Source organism: Lathyrus oleraceus, chromosome 3 (assembly GCF_024323335.1).
Source record: "Lathyrus oleraceus cultivar Zhongwan6 chromosome 3, CAAS_Psat_ZW6_1.0, whole genome shotgun sequence".
Taxonomy (NCBI): domain Eukaryota; kingdom Viridiplantae; phylum Streptophyta; class Magnoliopsida; order Fabales; family Fabaceae; genus Lathyrus; species Lathyrus oleraceus.
Genome location: NC_066581.1, coordinates 392,748,285 through 392,765,430, shown reverse-complemented (window position 1 = coordinate 392,765,430; position 17,146 = coordinate 392,748,285).

Here is a 17,146-nt window from a genome sequence, read left to right as displayed (position 1 = left end):
ATTCAGTTAAATTACTCTCTTGTTTTTATTTTACTGTTTTGTTTGCAAAAACGTCCGAATTTTTTATAAACATTGCATATAAAAAACATGAAGGCTAAACAATAACATGCAGAAAGATAAAGCATTTGAAAATCATTTTTGAATGTTGAGTACACTTGGGTGTATCTTGTCCCTGCGATCCCCTGGGGCATGTATGTCTTGCTGTTTTGCAGGTTACCACCTTTGATTACTGGCTAAAGCAGATAAGCCACAGGTTGTTCAAAGGTGTTTCAACATTGTCCAGTAGTGTGAGGAGTTGGGTCGTCTAAAGCAAGACAGGGCTTGTCTCCCTAGCAGATTCGAGAACGATATCCCTCAGCGGCCGAGCCTGAAGGTTGCTGTAATCCCCAGCAGGGTTGAGAATGTCTTTCCCCAGCAAGTCTGAGGGCTGTTAGTTCCCCAGAGAGTCTGAAGGTTGCTATTTCCCCCAGCGGAGGTGTCTGTGGGTAATTTGTTCCTCAGCAGCCGGGCCTGAAGTGTTGTAATCCCCAGCAGGGTTGATGTTAGTTCCCCAGCAGGGTTGATGATAGTTCCCCAGCAAGTCTGTACGTTGCTGTTTCCCCAGCAGAGGTGGGCGCTGTTTGTTTTCCCCAGCGAAATCCCCAAGCGGACCGAGTTCAGTGGAGATCGTCCCCAGTGAGGATTATCCTTTCCCCAGCAGCAGCGCTATTCCCCAGCATGATCGAGAGGTTGGTGTTTTCCCAACAAGTGACTCCCCAGTTGAGTTGGTTTCTCTGCCGTTCCGAGAATGTCAGATTAGTAAGTATCCGCAGCAGGGTTGTTGCGTCTCCCCACAGAGTTGGAGGATCAAATCAGGATCGTGTGCTCAGCAGAGTGATCATTTGCTCTCCCAGCAGAAGTTTTCCTCCATTTGCATCTTGCATATAGTAATCATCATTTGCATTTGCATCCTCAAATCGCGTAGCATTTCCATTCAGTATGGAGCATTACGCCATAGAAAAACTCAAACATATGCATACATGTGTTGAACCGGACTGGACCGAATCCCCAGCAAAGGTGGGCCATTTTGCAACATCTGTATGGCGCATTTGCTGCAGTTGCTCTTGGTAGCATTCAGGATTGACAATCCCCAGAGAGGTTCATTTCCTCACCTGTCTGTGAAAGGAAAGCGTGACTTCCCAGCGTAGTCCCCAGCAAGCGTCTGCCTTGTTTTGACACATGTAGATGCCATCCTTACGATACCAGTAGGTGTCGTGTTGATCCCCACGTGGGTCTCCTTGTCCCCTTTCTTTTGGTGTCAATAGACATCATCTTTCGATGTCGTAACATCGAGTCTCTTTCCCATTCGTCCGTTGGCGTTTGGTCGTGGTTTTTCTTTCCCATTCGTCCGTTGACGTCTGGTCGCGGTTTCTCTTCCCATTCGTCCGTTGGCGTCTGGTCGTGGTTTCTCTTCCCAGACATCGGTAAATGTCTGGTCGTACCTTTTTTGGTGTCAGTAAACATCATCCTTCGATGTTGATAAACGTCGAGTCTCTTTCCCATTCATCTGTTGATGTCTGGTCGTGGTTTCTCTTTCCCATTCGTCTGTTGACGTCTGGTCGTGGTTTCTCTTTCCCATTCGTCTGTTGACGTCTGGTCGTGGTTTCTCTTTCCCATTCATCTGTTGATGTCTGGTCGTGGTTCCTCTTTCCCATTCATCCGTTGATGTCTGGTCGTGGTTTCCTTTCCCATTCATCTGTTGATGTCTGGTCGTGGCTTCTTTCTTCCCATTCATCCGTTGATGTCTGGTCGTGGCTTCTTTCTTCCCATTCGTCTGTTGACGTCTGGTCGTGATTTCTCTTCCCATTCATCCGTTGATGTCTGATCGTGGTTTCTCTTTCTCATTCGTCTGTTGACATCTGGTCGTGGTTTCTCTTCCCATTCATCTGTTGATGTCTGGTCGTGGTTTCTCTTCCCATTCGCCTGTTGACGTCTGGTCGTGGTTTCTCTTCCTATTCATCTGTTGATGTCTGGTCGTGGTTTCCCTTCCCATTCATCTGTTGATGTCTGGTCGTGGCTTCTTTCTTCCCATTCATCCGTTGATGTCTGGTCGTGGCTTCTTTCTTCCCATTCGTCTGTTGACGTCTGGTCGTGGTTTCTCTTCCCATTCATCCGTTGATGTCTGGTCGTGGTTTCTCTTTCCCATTCGTCTGTTGACGTCTGGTCGTGGTTTCTCTTCCCATTCATTTGTTGATGTCTGGTCGTGGTTTCTCTTCCCATTCGTCCGTTGACGTCTGGTCGTGGTTTCTTTTCGCATTCGTCCGTTGATGTCTAGTCGTGGTTTCCCTCTTCCCATTCATCCGTTGACGTCTGGTCGTGGTTTCTCTTCCCATTCATCTGTTGATGTCTGGTCGTGGTTTCTCTCTTCCCATTCGACCGTTGACGTCTGGTCGTGGTTGCTTTCTTTGACAAATATCCAATCCCCAGTGGAAGCCGCTATTGGTGGATAGCCTCGTTTCTTTGATCCATCTCCCGCAGAGTGCAAATTCCAGGTTCTTTTGGTATTCAATCCCTGTTTACCTTGAAGGTCTGACAGCCGTTGATCTCATCCATTCAGGTTCTCAGTTGATTAAATAGGGGCAGCTGTAGCACCTCAAATTTGCACCCCCCAGTCATGCATTCATTTCATTTTTTAGGTCATTAACATTACATTAATATTGCATATTGCATTGCATCTTATCAGTCTAGATTGGCATCAAGAGAATTCATCTGTGCAAAGAGACCAAGCATTTCCTTGAGATGAAGGCCACATGACTATTCTAGAGAGCTTATATGAATCAAGGTTCATTTTGAAGCTATTGTACCAAGTGTTGAAGGCTCAAAAGTCATCAGTACATGTTCAAGTCATCTAGGGCCCCTAAAAGTCAACTGAAAGTCAACTGAGGGCTAGGAGGTGGAGAAATGGTTTGAGACACTTCATTCATGTCCAAGAGAGGTTTATTCATCATGTCAAACATCTACCTGGATGAATTTGAAGCCAGATCAAAAGTTTCCCAAAATGGAAAGTGACCTGTAATTTCAAGTTTCCAAAAATGGCAAGTTTTTGGATCACATTCAACTTGACTTTCGAACATCAAAGAAGCTACAAATGAATTTTTGGTCAACATGAAAGTTGAAGATATTTCTCTCCCATTTCCAAAAAGTCCAAGATCATGAGCATCTGATGATTGGTTGAGAAGATATGGTCAAATGATTGCAAAGTGTGCTTGAAACTTCAAAATGCCATAACTTTTGATTCAAAACTCCAAATTGGGTCCCTCTTTTTGCATATTGCTTGTCATGACCTATATTTTCCAAAACCCTCATTACATTTCATGAAATTATCTCATATAATCATTTGTTCATGCATGCCCATTTTGGAGGGAAAATCATTAATTTGAAATTGGTTGATGCTACAAGTTTTTTAACCATTCCATCATGTTCATAAGCTCATTTTAAGTGTAATTGGATCATGCATGCTATTGTTCACGTTCAAATTTGCCATGCATAGGGTGAATTTTCCAATTTTGCATTACACCTCATTTTGCATTAAAATTTCATTAGCCAAGACTAAGTATCATTAGCAAAGTAATTAGCATGTGGTATAAAGCCTTAATCCTAACAGAATTTTCATTCTAACACATTCTAGATCTAGATCACATTTTTCCCTCCAATTTTTCTCTCAATCCAAATTTAAAAATTCTTCACATAACACTTGATTTTTATTGCATATTCTTGTTCCTTGATCATCATTTGGTAGGATTCAAGTATTGATTTGAAGAAATTGGTGAAGAATCAAGCAAATCCATACATGAACATGAACATGGAGTTTTGAATTCCAGCTAGATCCAGACCAATTCAAGCATCAATTCGTGTTCTGGACTTCATAGCAAGGTTGAGGAAGGAGAACTGGAGCTGGAAGAAGTTTGAATCTACTGTTTTGGTCAATGCAAGTTCAGGTTGGTCAAAATTCGCATCTCTTAATTCTTCAAACCATTGCCATGTTTAGGTAGAGCTTTTCATGTTGAAAATTCTGATATAAAATTCATTGAAAACGGATGCATATTGAGTGAGTTACATTGATTTAAAGTTTGGATGTGAAAAATGTTTTCAATCGATTTGCTCAATTCATGATGATCTAGGCTTAGCAAATGTGATTTTCGTGTTCTACATGACGAGAGCTTTCCAACGGTATAAGCCATGACAAATTCTGCAAAAAAAAAATTGGTGAGGTATTGTAGCACCACCGTCTTCACGAAGAAGACGGTGGAAACCACCGCTGGTGAACAGTGTCGCCACCGCCTGTTATGAACTTAGGGCTAGCATGAAACGGCGTCGTTTTGATACGCGCCCTGAACCTGCTTCGATTCCCAGGCACGACACTGGAAATCCTTTTTTTGATTTTTCTTGCCTTGGCTAAAACGACTGTGTTTTGATGCGCCTCCCTCCTCACTTCGATTCCAGCTGACAGCGTTTTTTCAAATTAATCTCACCTTTTTTATTTCCCTCCATTTCTCATTGCATTTTTTCATATTTTGTCATATATTTCATCCAATTTCAAAAATTCATAAAAAAATTGAAAATTAATCCAAATCACTTCCAATTTTTTGCTACATGTTTAGTGAGTTGTCTATTATTTTGTGGTGTGATTTTCCTGATTTTATCATTTCTGGATTTTGGATGGTGAATTGTTATTTGAACATGTATGCAAATGTGACATGCTTCATTCATTCTATTGTGAAATGCTCATACATTCGCCAATTGAGTTTAAATTTGGTATGCTGATTCCCAACATGTTGCATGATTTTTGAGGCTTGGTTGTGCATTTTTATCATTTTTCATTTCTGTTTTAGACACATGAGTGTATGGTGTGACAATGTATGTCACACAATTTGATGTCATACTTGTTCATTTTCATTTCTAGGTCAATTGAGCTCTGTTGATTCTAATTTTTGGCATGATGATTGTGTTTGACATGTAGGGTGCACATAAATATTTTCATGATTGTTTGATTCATTTCTGTTTTAATATGGAATTTTGATTCTTGATGTCCAATTGTGAGCTTTGTAATTGCCTTTGCCATATCTTGCTCATGTGATGACTTTGCCATTTGATTTAGGTTTGGTCCTTTTTAGGACATGTTCTTACTTGAATAAGTGTGCTTCATGTTGAATATTGGTTGCTGTTTTGACTTTTTGCTTTGCCTTTGACCCTAGTCTTGGTACTAGTGGTTGTACTCATCTTGTGAGCTTTGTATTTCAGGTTCAAGCTTAGCTCTAGTGGTTGATGCAATCTTATGACTTGAGATGCAAATTTGCTTTGTCCACTAACCTTTGTGTGTTGTAGGTACCTTGGTGATGAACTCACTTGAGTTGTTGACTTGCCTTGTGTGCATATTGGTTGTAACAATGTTGTTGACTGTTTGGTTTGTCTGAATGTGAATATTGACTTGTTTGACTTTCTTACAGGTACTCTAGTTGCTTTATCTCATTGCTTGAGTTGTGCTTTGCTTGTGGTTGGCATACCACCTAGGTAATCATCCTCTAACTCCATGTAGTCTGGAAGCCTTGTCGTTTCTTTTGGCAGGCATTTGGCTGAAGTCCTCCTTAAGAGGCAATGTCTGTGATTGTTTATATTTGTGCCATGTACTTCAAGTCCTCCTAAGTGAAGAGGCAATTGGCAGATAGAAGGGACTAGCAGTCAGTCCCCTGCTAATCGTTTGAGTCGTTCATTAAGCTCGCACTACATGCTGAGGCTCTTGAACCTAACCCAAGATCCTTGTATATAGAGTCAGTCAAGTGGAATAGAGTCCCACATTCTGGACTCCCACGTCTTCATTGATTCAAGCTCACCCAGGCCCGAGTTAAGAGCTATGAGGTTCAATCCTCATTACCTTTCATCTGCTCACCCTAACGGTCAATGTCAGTGGTTAAGAGCCTTCATACCCTACAGTTGGCTTGTTTGTCAAGGTTGATATGACCCCTTGACTAAAGCCTCACCCTTGATGTTTGAGCCCCTTGTTGGTGTGTTTACTTCATGTTGTATATGTTTTTGTGTGGTGTGATTGTATCCCCATAGGATTGCTAGACTTCGCATAGTCTCTCGTTTGCATGTCAATTAATGTAGCACGGTTCCTTCGTCTAGGACTTCCTTTCTTGCGTGAGCTTTCCTAAAACACAAATAAACATTACCTTCCCTTAAGAACACGTTGACTCCTTCTACTACAGGTGAGTAAGTCTCCCAAGGTCGAGCATCCGGTAGATTGCGTAGTAACGTCGTTCATCTAAAAAACACGAAACAAACAGAAATAGTTTAGCCGAACTACGGCAACTCTGATTCTCATGTCCAGATGAGATACGTAGGCACGAGATGCGATGTCTTGTCGAGTTTGACTGACGACTAACATTTAACTCTTTTCTCTCGCTCTCGTTGCGATTGAGACCTTCCCTTTCTCTTGCCCTAGTTGCAATCGAGACCCTTCTGTTTCGTGTGTGTGTGTTTGGAGTCAGATGTAAGACCATTGATTGGTGTAGCACCTCAAATTTGCACCTATCATTGTACATACATTCTCATATTAGGTCATAGTATTAACATGGTCCACTGCATAGCATTGCATTGTCCCTTTTGCCTCAAGTGCAAGATCATCAGAAGAATTAGGTCAAACTGATCAGGAGATCAGTCAATCAATCAAGCAAGTACAATCTCCATTGAGCCAAGGCCCTAGGGTTGGTCCAACATGTTCACATGACCTAGGGGTCCTTTGGAAGTGTTTTGGTCAGGGATTGGATGTTCAGAAGTCATCAGTCAATGCACATTTTACCAGAAACCCTAAAAAGTCAACCTTGGTCAACTGGGCTTGATTTTATGGTTTTGATGGTGGGATTTGGTTTGAGAGGGTTCATTCATGTCCATATAGGCCTCATATAACATGTCAAATACCATCATGGAGGAATTTGAAGCCAGACAAGAAATTTCCAAAAATAGAAACTTGACCTGTAATTGGAATTTGCCAAAAATGGAAACTTCTTGATCCTAAACTTATATCATGATACAAGCTTCAAATGAATTTTTTCCCAACATGAAAGTTGAAGATCTTGTTCTCCCATTTCCAAAAAGTCCAAGAACACTCAATTCCCATGTATGGTTGGCAAGTTATGATCAAGTCATTTTCAGAAATTTTTGAACTTCAAAAGGCCATATCTCTCAAACTATTTGGCCAAATTGGGTGGGGTTTTTTGCAACAAGTCACATTTGATCCCCTCTTTCCAAAAATGTCATCATCATTCATCAAAACATCACCAATCAAAATGGCATTTTTGAACTTACATGAATTAATTTCAAGTGAGGGTGAAATTTGACTTTTTGAAATAACCATTTTCAATCATTTTGGCCATTTGGAATAGCTCAGAAATTGCATTTGAAACATGTTGGAAGGCCCAATTCGAGCTGCAGCCATCATACACCTCACCACTTAAGTGAAATTGGTCAATTAGCAAAACTTCTCATTAAACAAAATTGTGTTTAGCATTCAATTAGTAAACCATAAACAGAAGTATATATTGTTATTTTTCTGCTCTTGGAAGCCCTAGCAGCCATTATCCAAAACAGAAAAATCCCATTTCTCTCAATTCTCATTTTCCTCATTTTTGAACTTTTACTGAAAAAAGCAAAGAGAACTCGAGCTGTCTTGTTGGTTTCATCATGTACTCACCATTTTGAGCTCATTGCAAGTGGAAAAACCCGACTGTAACCCATCTTCAAGTTCTGTTTCTCCAAGCTCCATTAATAGCAGATTTCGATTTAAGCTGGAATTGAGGTTGCTGAGCCAAAACCCTTCCTCCATTCACCTTCTGGAGCATTGTAGTTCATCTGTTTTTACACATCACAGCTAAACAACATCCAAATCATCAATGTGCTTCAGCTTTGGTAAGATTTCGAGTCTCTCTATTTCCTAAATCATGCCATGCTTTAGTTAGATTATGCTTTGCTGGTCACAATGAACTTTAAATCACTAAAAATGGTTGAGCTATGTGTGAGAAATCTGGTTTTTAAGTTTCACACTTTAACTTGTTCTTGCTCGATGCTTCTTATTTAGCATGATTTGATGAATTTGGTTGTTAGATTATGCATGTATGATGTTTGCTGGTCATGATGATATGTTCAATTCCATTTTCTGGGCACATTTTGTTTTCACGATTTTGAACAAGTGAAGATGGTGACACTGTAGACACCAAACCCTAATTCCTTGCATTTCCAGATTTTGTTTTACGTGTGCTGCATGATTTTATCCTGTTTCATTAGCATGAACCAATGCCTTGCTGCCACGCCTCTAAACGCAACGCCGCGTTTCATTAACTTGTTCAAGTAATTACAAGTTTGCCACCGGTCGTGCCCCTTGTCCCATTAATCCATATTGTTTTATTTTTTTTTATTTCATTTTTCATGCATCATCTTGCAAAAATCATATCACATCCATTTTAAATCCAAAATTCATGGGAATTTTTGCATTGTGTTCATCTGGATCTCTAGTTTTTTATCATGATTTTTCCTGATTTTTTGGATGAGTAGATTTTAAATGATGCTAGGGTTTGTGACATGTGTCCATATTTTGTACCCTTTGCCAAATCATTTGTGAAATGATGATGCATTATCCAATGGCCTTGAAATTTTTTATGCTTAAATTAGACACATTCATGGTGATTTTGGTGTAGAGTTTATGAATTTATCATCTCTGGTTTGGGAGTTATGATTTTTTGAATTAGGGTGTGACAATTTGTGTCACACCATTGATGTGCAACTTCATGATTTTCTATACCATGCTTCTTGACCTCTAAATGCTTTGATTTTTTTTGCATGAATTCACTTGAGTATGTCTAGTTTACATGTGATTTTTCTTGAAATTATTTGTGGCATTTCCTAATTGTTTGAGATTTTTCTCCCCTGTTTGGTCTTATGTTGACTTTTTGTGACACTTGTTCCCATTTCATTTGTGAAATTCTCATACTTCATTATATGGACATGAAATTTGATATGTGATTACTAGACATCTTAAGCTTTGCCATGGTTTTGATCCCATTCATTTCTCATATGCCATCCCTGATTTATGATTTTTTCAAGTTGATGCATGTTTGGTTGACCTCTTTGAGCATGTTTGGAATTGCATTGCCTTTCTGATTTTCATTGACTATCTTCTACTTGTCCAAATGAGTTGAAATTTGACATGCTTACCATGATGTGGGTTGTGATTGATCATGATTTATTTTATGATTTTTGGGAATGCTTAAGATTGCTTTTGAGTTAAGTCTTACTGTTGACTTCTATGAGCTTCTAAATGCCATGTCTTGACCTAATTTGTTCATGAAATGATGATGATGATTGATATGAATGTGAAACCAATTGGGTTTGTTTCTTGATTGTTTAAAAATGATTTTGGGATACTTGCCACTTGCTGTTTTGACTTTTTCATCCCATTTTGACCCTAGGCTTGTCCTAGTGGTCCTGTTACTCACATTTGAGCTCATTTTTTCAGGTTAACCAACAATTCTCCAATGAGACCAATACAAATTGGTTGTGTGTGTTTGTTTATCATGAATAATCCATTTGTTTTATAGGTTGCTTGGCTCACATGCCTTGAGCCTTGTGCATTGCACACTTAGCCTGCTTGTGTTGACTGTTAACCTTTGTTTCATTCTGATTTAATTTTGACTTGTATACTAACTGTGCTTGACTGATTTCAGGTACTTTAGTTTCTTTTAGTTCCTTGTGAACTTTGCTTTGCTTTGCTTGATAAGCAATTTGCATTGAGGTATAATTTCTCATCTTCATGTAGTCTGGAAGACCTGGCCTGTTACTTGGCCAGGCAACTGTCTGAAGTCCTCCTTAAGAGGCAATGTTTGTGACTGTTTACATTTGTCCTTGTATAGAGTCAAAGACCTTCTAAGTGAAGAGGCAATTGGCAGAACCCAAGGGATATGCAACCTATCCCCTGCTATTCTGTGTGTCATCTGCTTTGCTCACACTACTGTGTTGATGCATTGCAGATACAAACCCAAGATCTTGTACAATTGTACAGTTGAGTCAGTATCAAATGTGTAGAAGGGTTCCTACCTTCTGAACCCACACATTCTTGTCTTAAGCTCTCCCAGGCCAGGGATAAGAGCTGTGGAGTCTTATCTTCACTCACCTTTCATCTGCTTCACCTTAGCCCCTCAATGGCAAGGTTAAGAGCTAACACTACCCAGTTCCAGTGGTTTGTTTGTTGAGGTTGATATGACCCCTCGACTAAAACCTAGCCTTGATGTTTGAGCCCCTTGTTGGTGTGTTTATTTCATGCTGTATGTGCTTGTGTGGTGTGATTGTATCCCCTAGGTTTGCTAGACTCCGCGTAGTCTCGTTTGCATGTCAATTAAGGTAGCACGGTTCTTTCGTATAGGACTTCCTTTCTTGCTTGAGCTTTCCTAAAACACAAACAAACATTATCCCCTCTAAAGGATACGTCCACTCCTTCTACTACAGGTGAGTAAGTCTCCAAAGGTCGAGCATCAGGTAGATTGCGCAGTGACGTTGTCCACTTAAAAAACACAAACCAACGGGAATAGTTTAGCCGACTTACGGCAACTCTGATTCTCATGTCCAGATGAGATACGTAGGCACGAGATGCGATGTCTTGTCGAGTTTGACTAACAACTAACACTAATTCTTTTCTCTCGCCCTCGTTGCGATTGAGACCTCCCCTTTCTCTTGCCCTAGTTGCAATCGAGACCCTTGCTTCCTGTGCAAGTTAGCTAGAAACCTTAACTTAGGGATGATTTTGCATGACAACATCTAGGCTCGAGTCGTAGTCTCCCTAGTGTTGTGTCTCCCTCTGTTATCTGGTTAGGCTAGTCCTTTTTCCCTGCGTAGGGGAACTACTTCGCCCTGTTCCTCATACCAGATGAGGTACGTAGGCAGGAGATGAGCTGATCTCTCCGGGCGCCTTTTTTCCTTTTCCGCCTTTTTTCTTTTTCAACCCTTTGTGTCTTAACCACCCTTGCGTGTGTTTTGGTTCGGATGCTGATGTAAGTCCAGTGATTGGCATTCGGGCTCCACGTTCGCCTTTTTGTTTTGTTTGTGTGAGTTGTTTCTCCTTTTTTGGTTGGAGTCCGACGTAAGTCCAGCGATTGGCAGTTGGTTTCCTGTGTGTGTTTGTTGGTTCGGATGCTGATATAAGTCCAACGATTGGCATTCAGGCTCCATGTTTGCCTTTGCCTGTGTTTGTTTGTGTGCGTGTCAGCCGAGCTACGAATGCTCTGATTCTTCTTCGTCCAAGAAGATACGTATGCATAGGATGCAATATCCTAGCGAGCATGTGTCGTTTCCCCAGTCCGAACTACTTCGACTCTGATGTCTATGCCTGATAGACTAAGTAGGCCCAGGATGCGACATCCTGCCGAGTCAGTTTCAGTCTGTTTTCTTGTGTCTCTTTCAGCCAGTGTGTGTGTGTGAGCAGTTTTTTTTTTTAGCAACCATTTTCCTTCCTATTGTGCGTGGATCCCGTCGAGTACGACGGATGCGTAGGGGTGCTAATACCTTCCCTTCGCATAACCGACTCCCGATCCCATTCTCTTTGGTCGCGAGACCATGTCTTTTCCAGGTTTACTCTGAGCGTTTCCTTTCCCTCTTTTGGGATAAATAACGCACGGTGGCGGCTCTGTTGTTCTTCGTTTCCCGCCGGTTTTTCGCGTAATGCGACAGTTGGCGACTCTGCTGGGAAATAGAGAAGTTGACCTATGCTGGTCCATCTTCCCTGAGCGAGTCTCTCCTAGCGCTCTCTAGGTTAGGGTTTTGGTTGCTTTGTGCTGCTGTTATTTATTGCATTCATTTGTATATATGTGCATTTATTGTTTGCATTTATTGTGTGCATTAATGTTTGCATTCATTCATATTCATCTGTTGTGCTGGCTGTGTTTCTCTGTTTGGGGTGGGAGTTACTTGAGGTAAAAGGTCCAATACCCAGACCATGAGTGAAATCTAGGATACCTAGGAATAGAGTGATTCATGGGAAGCGGGTGGTGTACGCCACTTAGCGGAACATTGATATCACGAGCAGTTCAGACTCTGATGGGGTATTATCGGTGCATACATCGGGTGTGCACAGGATGATATTCTTGAAAGGGTTGTTTATCCTGCGTTTCTCTCGACCTTACCCTGGCCTAGACGACACCCGTGAGTGGGGAAGGGTTTGATCTTTATTACAGGTACCGTTGGTGACTTGTGGTTCTGTTGGTGACTTTGGGTTCAGACGACAGTGTCTCATTTGACCTTGGGTTTTCAAGTTGGATTTGGGTTCTGAGTTTAAACCGAAGCTTCGACTTTGTGTTCAGAGATGCACCTCCAGCCTGTTGTGTCTGCATCATGTGCATCATAGCATATTTATTTTCAAAAGATACGCAATAAAAAAAATGAGGAAAAAAGAAAAAAAAACTAATCCCTGCATGCATATCATTTCTCAGGTACATTCCAGAGCTTGGTCTACTGATAGAGATGGCAACAGTCCCAGAGCCGAAGCGGAAGACTTGTTTCTACGTTTTTCACCGTGAGCCTTTGACGTCTCTGATTGAGTTGAGCAGTTTTGTGACCAGTGATCATCAGAGGGGGTTCATTGACCAGTATGGAGATCTGTTGACTTTGTTGAAGATGGTAGTTGACCCAGTGCCGTTGCAGACACTTCTTCAGTTCTATGACCCGGAGCTTAGATGTTTCATGTTCCAAGATTATCAGTTAGCGCCTACTCTCGAGGAGTATTCTATCCTGTTGAGCATCCCGATTTAGCATCAGGTTCCTTTCTTGGACGTACCAAAGGAGGTTGACTTTAAAGTTGTTGCCAGAGCTCTCCGGTTGAGTGTTAAGGAAGTTTGTGATAATTGGAAGCCCAGTGGGGGAGTTGTGGGTCTGCCGTTGAAGTTTCTTTTGAGAGTTGCTAGAAATGAAGCAGAGAAGGGGAATTGGGAAGCTTTTTACACCCAGCTTGCTGTTATGATCTATGGGATCGTCCTATTCCCAAGCATGCCCAATTTCGTTGACCATGCTGCCATCAGTGTCTTCATTGGAGGGAATCCAGTCCCCACCCTATTAGCTGATACTTATTATGCCATTCACAGTAGGCATGGTAAGGGTGGAGCTATCAAGTGCTGTCTACCTCTCCTGCTCAGATGGTTTATGTCTCTCCTGCCTGGTAGTGGACCCTTTGTGGATACTCAGAGCACTCTCAAGTGGACTCAGAGGGTCATGTCACTTACCTCCTACGACATCAGATGGCAGTCATACCGGATGGACGTACGGAATGTTATTATGAGCTGTGGAGAATTCCGGAATGTGCCACTCGTGGGGACCAAGGGTTGTATAAATTATAATCCAGTTCTTTCTCTTCGCCAGTTAGGTTTTGTTATGAGTAGAAGACCACTTGAAGCTGAGATAGATGAGAGTGTGTATTTTGAGAAGAAGGATGACCCTGTTAGATTGGAGCAGATAGGAAGAGCTTGGAAGTCTATTGGTGTTAGAGATGGATCTGTCTTAGGGAAGAAGTTTGCCATTGCAATGCCCGATTACACTGATTGGGTAAAGAAGAGAGTGGAAACTTTGTTGCTACCCTACGATAGGATGGAGTCGTTGCAAGAGCAACCACCCTTGATTCTTGCTGATAGTGTGCCTGCTGAGCACTATAAGCAAGCTCTGATGGAGAGTCGTCGTTTGAGGGAGAAGGAGCAAGACACCCAGATGGAGCTCTACAAAGCTAAAGCTGATAGGTTGCACTTGGCCCATCAACTCAGGGAAGTGCAAGGAGAGGATGCTAGCAGAGCAATGAGCAAGAAGAGATCATATGAGGAGATAGAGTCTATGTTGGATGAAGAACATAGGGAGTGCTTGAGGCTGCAGAGAGTAGAGGCCAACTATCAGAAGAAGATCAGAGACCTAGAAAAGCAACTCAAGGACAAAGATATCCAGTTGAAGAAAGAGATAGAAGGCAATTAAAGGAGAAGATCACCCCTCTACCAGAATGTTCAGAATGCACACTGTTGATAGACCAGTGCCATTACCTGAAGACCCTCATTCCGGAAGACCGTCTGTCTTAGATTGTATCTTTGATGTATTTTGTTGAGAATCACCTCCAGGCTTGTTGGATGGGATTCATTTGTTTGTACTCCGTCTTTTGGATCTTTGTTATTGAGAATCACCTCCAGGCTTGTTGGATGGGTTTCATTTGTTTGTACCCCGTTTCGGATTTTTGTTGACTTTTGGTTGTATGACCTTTTTACCCTTATTTTTAGATAAGGTTGTTGGTTTTTCCCTGTTGTTCTCATTTTCCCTGTATTTTGTTGTTCTCTTGTTGCTGCAGGTTGCCATCTTTTGAGGATGGATCAGGCTCTTTGAATGCTTGAGAAATGAGCATATCATGTGCATCATACACATCATTAACATCATACTCATCTCATTTGCATAACAGGTGTGCTTGTGCCGACTTCTCACTTTGGTTCCTGTGTTGAGGCAGGATAGCTGATCAAAGACCGCATCGCTACTCAACGAGACTCAACCATCAGCGGAATATGGATCAAGTACAAGCTGAGTTAGCTGAGATGAGGGCTAACATGGCCCAATTTATTCACATGATGCAAGGGGTTGCACAAGGACAAGAAGAACTCTGAGCTCTGGTTCAGAGGCAAGAAGCTGTAATCCCACCGCCCAACCAGCCTCTGCAAGAAGGAAACCCAGTTCATGACACTCCTGCTGCTGCTATTCCCGTCAACAACTATGTTGTAGGTGAAGAGTTGAGGGGTATCCGAATCGACGGTCAACCAATTGCTCCAGATGCTGCTAATGCCAGAGTCATTCATGCTCCGGCCCGTAACAGAATTCCGATTGTTGACAGACAAGAGGATATGTTTACTCTACTCAGCGAAGACGAAGATATTCTGGGAAGAAATGATGCGAGAGATCGTAAAGTTGAGGCCCTTGCTGAGAAGATTCGGGCTATGGAATGTCAAAACTCCCTTGGTTTTGATGTTACCAATATGGGATTAGTGGAAGGCTTGAGAATCCCGCACAAGTTTAAAGCACCGTCATTCGATAAATACAACGGTACTTCCTGCCATCGCACCCATGTGCAGGCATACTATCGAAAGATCTCGGCGTATACTGACGACGAGAAGATGTGGATGTATTTTTTCCAAGACAGCCTATCTGGGGCGTCTCTGGACTGGTACATGGAATTGAAAAGAGAATCGATCAGATGCTGGAGGGATTTGGGTGAAGCATTCCTCAGACAGTACAAGCATAATATGGATATGGCTCCGACCCGGACTCAGCTGCAGAGTCTGTGTCAGAAAAACAATGAGAGCTTTAAAGAGTATGCCCAGAGATGGCGCGAGCTTGCTGCGAGAGTTCAACCCCCTATGCTGGAAAGGGAGTTGACAGATATGTTTATCAGCACTCTTCAAGGTGTGTATATGGACCGAATGGGAAGCTGCCCATTCGGAAGTTTTTCTGATGTCGTCATCTGTGGCGAGAGAACCGAAAGTCTGATCAAGGCCGGTAGGATTCAAGATGTGGGTTCTTCTTCGTCATCGAAGAAACCTTTCTCTGGGGCACCTCGCCGTAGAGAAGGAGAGACCAATGCTGTCCACCGAGGGAATGGGTACCGAGGAAGTGTGGGTAGAGAACAACATCGTCTGGTTGTTGCAGTGACCATTCCTGCACCTCAGCCTCGTCAACAACAACAAAGGGTTCAACAACCACAACAACTACAACAACAACCACAACAACAACAACAGCAACGTCCCTATCAGCCGAGACAGAGTTTGCAGCCTAATAGAAGATTTGACCTGTTACCCATGACGTATGCTGAGCTTCTGCCTGAGTTGCTCAGATTGGGTTTCGTGGAGTTGCGTACCATGGCTCCACCAACAGTATTGCCGCTTGGGTATGATGCGAACGTCCGCTGTGACTTTCATTCTAGGGCACCAGGCCATCATACTGAGAGATGCCGGGCTTTGCAGCACAAGGTACAAGACTTGATCGATGCCAAGGCGATCAACTTTGCTCCGGTGCCCAATGTCATGAGCAATCCTATGCCTCAGCATGGTGGGCATAGGGTAAACAATATTGAAGGGGGAGAAGCTGAAGATTTGGTTAATAATGTTGATGATGTTCAGACTTCTCTGCTGGTAGTCAAGGGCCATCTGTTGAAGAGGGGTGTCTACTCGGGTTGTGACGAAGGATGTTTGGGCTGTGCCGAAGCTGTTAATGGGTGTGACCAGCTGAGGGCTGGTATTCAGAAGTTGATTGATGAAGGCTGTCTCCAGTTCAGTCGGGCTGCCAAAAACAATGGGTCGGTGTCTACTGTCACCATCTACTTCAAGCCGTCTGAAGGACGAGGACAAGGGGTTGTCAGTACACCTGCAGCAAGCAGTGCTCCAGTTACCATTCCCGCTCCGGTAACTATCAGTGCTCCGACTACTATCGTTGCGTCTGGCAGAAGACCGGTTGAGAATAGTAGGGCTGTTCCTTGGAGGTATGACAATGCCTATCGCAGCAATCGGAGGGCTGATAACCAGACAAGGCCAGCAGTTCAAGCGCCTGTGACGATCAGCGCACTAGTAAGAACTCCTGTGGTTGCAAGTCCTGTGGTGGACAACGTCGGTGGACCAGGAGGTTTTACCCGGAGTGGACGACTGTTTGCTCCTCAGCCGCTGAGAGATGCCAATGTTGAGGCATCTGCTAGGGCGAAGGGTAAACAGGTTGTGGTTGACGAAGAACCGGCTCAGAAGGAGGCTGAGGGTTCTTTTGAAAAGGACGTCGAGGAGTTCATGAAAATTATCAAGAAGAGTGACTACAAGATAGTAGATCAGCTCAACCAAACTCCGTCTAAGATTTCAATACTCTCTTTGCTGTTGTGCTCCGAGGCACACCGTGATGCTTTGTTGAAGATGTTGAACATGGCATACGTACCGCAAGAGATTTCCGTCAACCAGCTGGAGGGTGTGCTAGCCAACGTGAGCACCAGGCATGGTGTAGGTTTCACTGACCTAGACTTGACGCCTGAGGGTCGTAATCATAACAAAGCCTTGCACATCACTATGGAGTGCAAGGGTGT